Raw genomic sequence first — 6,918 nt, forward strand, 5'->3', positions numbered from 1 at the left:
TCCCCTTCTCCAAGAGCCCACAACTGCATCAGCTAACATGGGCGGAAAGATCAATGTGTACAAAACGGTAACCGAATCACAGACACCAGATGCAAGGCCAAGTGTTCAGTTATACTGAGACAGCTGAGTCAGGAATTCAAAAATGGGAGGTGGGGTGGAGGGAAAGAAGAGTTATCAGTGGGTTAAGGCTGTGTAGCTGCTGGCAGCTGCCACCTGTCTGCCTTTGCTCTCACATTCCTGATCACTGGCCCATAGGCAGTTGTTGCCCTTCAGTGGCCCCTGTTCCTTTTGCACCAGACCTTTGACAGCTTATCTAGCTTCTGAGGGCAATCATCATTTAACATTGCCCAGGTGTAGGAAACACAGGAAACTGCCTCATTCTTGAGTCAGGGACCATGGGAACATCTAGCCCAGAACTGTCAACACTGACTGGCAGGGGCACTCTGGGGTTTCAGTCAGGGAGTGTTTCCCATGGGAGAACTGAACACTATTATTCTATGTGGAGGGCACTGCTTGCCATTGTTTACTTGTAATGTGGAATGGTAGCTTCAGTTGCGTAGACTGAAGAGACAAATGTGGCCTTTGACAGCAGCCGTTCCTTGGCATTTTGGAGCTTGAGTGAATATTGAATGCCCTCAACAAAGCATACCAAACTGAACTGTTTTTGTTTGTTAACTGAATTTGAGAAGGCCTGCCTACAACAACCCTCATCAGGCAAACTTGAAATTTGGCGTGGTCTGTCCTCAAACTACACTGCCAAGATTCAAACTAGACCATTGCTATGCAGCCATTTTCAAGCCATCAAAGTTACTAAAAAAAAAAAAAGACACCGATTTTTTTCAGCTTAACAGCAGAATGCTATTTTCCTGACTCACCCTTGACAAATAGGACTACAGCTGTGGCCTTATAATAAAGACATATATTCATTTTATTTATTTGCATCTCTCTTGTCTCCTCCCCCCCCCCAGTTTTTCCTGTTCCTCACACCGCCTCATCTAACTGTCATTTTCCAACTGTCAACCTCTCTGCCTGACACTCACTCCACCCAACATTCCATTCAACACCCCTCCCCCTCCCCCCCCCACTTTTACCCTCTCAAAACAGGTTCATGCTGAGCATTTCTGGGAAGAGCCTTGTGAAATCCCTTTGTTTTGCATGGCCCCCTCCAAGCCTTTTAAAAACTACGGACATGTAACACATCTACTACACAAAAGCACGTATTAGACGCCCCCTGAACCTAATACATCAGACAATTCCCTCCCCCCCCCAAAAAAATGTAGTGAAAACAGAGAAATCTTTATGGAAAGCACACCCCAGGAAAGCGTGTGGAAGAAAAATGCACAGAACTTGTCAACAGCCCCTTGTCAAATGTTGCAATTGTTAAAAAGAATAAGCCATTTATTATTGCTTCTACCCCAAATGCAGCATGGACCATCCACAAACTTACTGCTCCTGTTCTGTCAAGCTTCAAATTAATCTGTTCAACCATTTTCTAACAATAAACCACAGAACTCCCCGTTATAACAGTAGAATGATTTCCCCAATCCCTGAGAAGGATTGTTTTTTTAAAACTACTCTGGGAATTTCTGTGAGGGGAATATGGGTCTCCAAAGAATTCTCAGCACCCTTAAACCAACAAAGCTCCCAGGATAGATAGATAGATAGATAGATAGATAGATAGATAGATAGATAGATAGATAGATAGATATGGAGTGAAACACAGCTGTTTAAAATGGCTCCTTTAAATATACAGTGCAGATGTGGCGGTAATGAAAATTATTTTTGCATGATATGGACTGAGACAATTCAAAGAGCAGCCATTAGGATGAATAAGTACTGAGCCACTAAGTCCGTAATAGTAGCTGCTTGTTTGTACAAAGCACATCTTGCGCCTTTGTGAAGATTAGTATGTGGCTGCTACCGAAGGAAAGCTTTGCTGGGTTGTTTACTACAGCCTTTAATCATTTGACACAGAGGAAAGCTTAATTTTTATTTCCTCTTTCATCCGAGATATCAGAGTCTCACTTGTTGCCAGCATTTAACACGATTCCCTCAGGACCAAGCCGCAGATGCTCAGGCAGAGCTGCTAACACTAGAGCTGGCTTCAAATTACTTATAAAAGCACCTGAAATTTCTGCTCTCTGGGAAAGGGACCCATCTAGTTCTCAAGAGAGTAGGCCAGCAATGCTACGAAACACTAAAACACTGTATACGTGTATATTAGGTGTTTTTTCCATGGCTACATAATGAGTGAGCAAACAAGTGCTTTTTATTTGTTGTGTGTTCCTGTGAAGTGCCCAGGTAATAGATTTTTTACCTCAAATTGCAAGTAGGGGTGAAGTAGCAACCTACCCAAAGTAGCTAGCATTGGATGCAACCCTTGATCAGCTACTAGAAAATTGCCTGTGGTAGACTACAACAACTCTTCCCCATTTTTCATGATGTTCCTCCAGTCTGGAGCCACTAGCTGCTTTGCTCTAGTACTTATGTCATAGCTGTCGACGTTTCCCCCTTTTTAAGGGAAATTCCCTTATTCCAAATAGGATTCCTCACAAGAAAAGGGGAACGTTGACAGCTATGACCTATGTGCAGCTAGAACACTATATCAAGAAATCCCTTATTTCTGGAGTCATAGAACCAACAACGTCTGACGCGGGTGGCGCTGTGGGTAAAACCTCAGTGCCTAGGGCTTGCCGATCGCATGGTCGGCGGTTCAAATCCCCACGGCGGGGTGAGCTCCCGTCTTTCGGTCCCAGCTCCTGCCCACCTAGCAGTTCGAAAGCACCCCCAAGTGCAAGTAGATAAATAGGTACCGCTTTCTAGCGGGAAGGTAAACGGCGTTTCCGTGTGCTGCGCTGGTGCTGGCTCACCAGAGCAGCTTCCAGCTTCGTCACGCTGGCCACATGACCCGGAAGTGTCTCCGGACAGCGCTGGCCCCTGGCCTCTTAAGTGAGATGGGCGCACAACCCTAGAGTCGGACACGACTGGCCCGTACGGGCGGGGATACCTTTATCTTTACCTAGAACCAACAACACACCTTAATGCTTCACTCCATATTTGCTTTTGTTGTATTTCCCCCAATTCTGCTACTTTCCACTTCTCTGCCTGATTCTCTTTTTGCCACTGACATTAATAGTTACCGATCCACCAGGGACTATATCTAATCATGCAGCAACATGTCTCTATTGTTGCAGGGAAAGAGATGTTCCATTTGAAATTTGTTTTAGATTTGTTCAAATACTAAGCCAGGCTTCCATAACAATTGTGGTTTGGCCTTGTTCTTAAAAATGGAGAAATGTTTCTTATCTCATTTTCAAAGTTAGAATCCCCAAAAGGACAAATATTTAATATTCTCCCAAGTGTGGGAAATGTTGTTCTAAAACCCGACTGTATTACATTCAAGTAAAAATATATACAAACGCCTTCATTTCCTAATATAAGGCAGCCACAAATACACACACAGCAATTGCAACATAGGATCACGTTTCCTTCCCTGAAGAAAACATTAATTACACAGTTTGCTTTTCATTTTTATATATATATTTTAAAAAATCATCTCAAGGGCAGAAAATTCACTTTGGTCAAAAGAGCTTCTCAAACACACACTGAAATTCCCAGAGGACTTGAAAAATAAACAGCTCATACTGAAGAGCCCAGATTTCATCCGCTCTTTTCCATAATGAGCTACACAAACAACTGCTTTGCCTTAAATAATTTAAAATGCTCCCACTAGGCTCCTCTTCACTTAATAAGCAGGAGCAAATCCTGCAATTACAGAGTGCTTCCCACAGCATGGAAGTCATGCCATTATCATAGGATCACTATCTAGAACCAAGCCTCAATTTTCACAAGAAAATGCCAAGGGGAATATGCACACTGTTGCAACCAAACAACTGCTGAAATTCCAATGTAGACCCAAGTTTTGTACCATTTATTCTGGGTAGTGTTATTAAATTTGGAGGAAAGGCAAAATTGATCCCAGTCAACTGCAACAGTGTTTTTCAGAGTCCTATCCAGTTTAAGAGGACTAGTTGTTAATAAGGGGAAACATGGCTGTTTCTTTTTTTTTAAAAGCTCACAGCAGAATTAAATATAGAAAGAAGAATAAATATCTCAATCAGCTGGCAAATATACAATGCACTTCAATTAATTATAGTGTTCAGTTAACTCAACTGCACAATGCTATTATGTTAAAAATGTTCTGGAGGAAAGTCTATCAAGCAAAGAGATAGTTGGCATGCCTGTTTGCTACTTTTTAGATATGTCATGTGTTCCCTGAGTGGAAATGAGAGGTTTGTTTGTTATGGTAAAGACAAAGGTGGCAGGATAAGTAATATTGCAAATTCTTCTATTTTCTGCCATAAGCAATTGCATCTTCAGTTTGGGCTAAAGCACTGAATCTGGAGATGAGAGACTAAATTGATCCTGGAAGAGAGAAAGGAACACATTGCAGGCATAAAATAGCCTTCTATATCGCAAGAAGAATGTGGTTCAGATGAAGAGGAATTGATCCTCTGAAAATGAGGTCAGCATCCAATAATCAGACAGAAAACCTGTGTTGGGCTTCAGCTTTCCCTTTTAATTGCAACAAATGTGTTGTCCCCTGCAAATTGGCACAAAGTTGTAAATTAAATGTTACACGATGACACCTTTACCTGAAGGAGCTTAAGGTGCAATAAATCAAGGTGCCATACTCCTTTCTATTTTTTAAATCCTCAAAATAACACTACAAGGCAGATTAACCTGAGAGACTGTGACTGACTTAGGGTCACTGTCATGGGTGCATGGGGCATGTGAACCCTGGTCTTCCAGATCTCTAACCACTTTGCCACAAAATGATAGCACACTCCAAATGATCTTGAACTACATCTCCCATCAGTCTCAGCCAGTATGGCCATTGGTCAGGGACGATTGTAATGCAAAATATTTGGAGAGCACCAGGTTGGGGGAGGCTGCTTTAATTGGTTATGACTTTTACTTCCTCTCTCCTGTTTAGCAGCCTTCATATTAGCTACCAAATAAATTGCCATTTTAAATTAATTTTTTTAAGCAGTAAAAAAAGGAAAACCCAACCATGTGGTTTCTTAAGCAGAGTTTCTTAAGAGGAAAATGATCTCCCTCCTCAAGGGCTATTTAGAGAAGATGGTAGTATCAGCTAAGCAGGTCAGCAGGGTGGGGTAGCCCAAAACAGTATGGCAATTATTAGTTGGCAAGCACTGACAGCTGAATAGGCTCAGGAGACAATGGTGGCAAGTGTGGTTGACAGGAAACTCATTTGCATTGATTTTAAACACAGCGCAAGTCCTACTGTCAATGCAGATGGGAATCGGAAACTATGCCTCATATAATTAACCCCCCCACTCTCCATTATTTAAAAGGGCCTTCTTTAATTATTATGGGGTGGTAGAAGCCATGTTAGATTAACAAATGGAGCACATGTCTTCAGATGCTGCCATAGAACTCCTACTTCTTGCCCTCTAGGCATATTTCCATATAAATAAGTTCAATTGTAAAGTCAGAAGCCCATGGCAGGCCACTCTGCTGCTAGAGATGAGGTTCACTAGTTTCCAATTGCCTGGAACAAAAACAAATTCAATGATAATGCCATACCGGATTACCTGCGAGGTCTCAACTTCAATTTATTATGTGCCTGTTTACACATTGATAGACTGAAGGCTTGCACTGAGATGTCTGATTCATGCATACTGTCCCATATTTAAATCCTCTGCTTCACTCTAGGGCTTCGGTTAAATCTCTACTTCACAGGGGGTAGATTAAATTAAGAAGAGTAAGTTGAGAGCATTTCATGCAACTAAAGTGCTCCCTAGAAGGGAATAACTACAAATCTATGGCACAATGTTATAGAACCATGATGTAGATAACATATTTTGTTTCATGTTCAATATTCCTTTTGCTCCCCAAAGTATTAAAATTTACCTCTCTTATATTGTAAAATAATAATACTAAAATAGATAGGGCTTCCTCCGAATACTTCAATATGAAAAACAGGCATTTCACAACTCTTGACTGTCAGAACATTATTCCCTCAGACAATTCCTCTGCCCATTGTGGGACATCGCAAAGCATTTCATTTTCAGCCCATGCTTATTTTATTTCAGACTGTCCAAGCCCTGCCAACTCTGATTTATTTTTATTATTATTACCTGAATTACTCTGTGTCGCAAGGTGCTGAACCTAACAGCGCTTTAGAGATGTTCCCACATGAAATCTCCTCACGGAGCTGTCAACAAAGCAAGGCATGTTGGGACCCATTCTTCCCTCCCCACACTCACAAGAACAGCACAAACAAGGGAAGGAGTGGGTTTACTGGCCCTGACAGGCCCACACTCCAGAGCTCCTTCTGGGTGTGAGAATGAGTAAAAAGAGAAAGAAACACCCACAGCGCATATTTTTATTTACTGGCGAAGCTCCTCTTCAAGTAGGGGATTTTTCCTCTCTAATATCCTAGCGGGCATTTTTTTCCTTTTTCTTTTAACAACCTCAAGTTTTGTCAATTAACTGAATTAGCCCAGCTGCATCAGATCACAGACCTATGACAGCACATTCACACCATACATTCAAAGCACTTCAGCTGCCTTAAACCAAGAATTATGCCAGCTGCAGGTGATGAGAGTTGTTAGGAGATCCATGTTCCCTGCCCAGAGCTACAATTCCCAGAATTCCCTGGAAAGTGGGAATTAATTGCTAAACTGCTCTGGAAATTGTAACTCGTGAGAGAGGAATGAATATGGGTTTCCTAACAATTCTCAGTACCCTTAACAAACTACAACCCCCAGGATTCTTTGAAGGTAAGCCATGACTGTTATAAAGTACAGTCGTACCTTGGATCCCAAATGCCTTGTGAATCAAACGTTTTGGCTCCCGAAAGCCGCAAACCCAGAAGTGAGTGTTCTGGTT

At 42.0% G+C, this 6,918-nt stretch overlaps 1 long non-coding RNA gene across 1 annotated transcript; it reads right to left on the reverse strand.

Annotated features, from left to right (window-relative positions):
* Positions 1-1,735: 1,735 nt before the first annotated feature.
* Positions 1,736-6,918, reverse strand: LOC308569915. Its single transcript, XR_014000923.1, has 3 exons — positions 3,036-6,918; positions 2,574-2,647; positions 1,736-2,475 (listed from the first exon to the last, which is right to left on the reverse strand). It is a non-coding gene; the product is annotated as an uncharacterized lncRNA (long non-coding RNA).

Source organism: Podarcis bocagei, assembly GCF_964188305.1.
Source record: "Podarcis bocagei genome assembly, chromosome: 12".
Classification (NCBI taxonomy): Eukaryota; Metazoa; Chordata; class Lepidosauria; order Squamata; family Lacertidae; genus Podarcis; species Podarcis bocagei.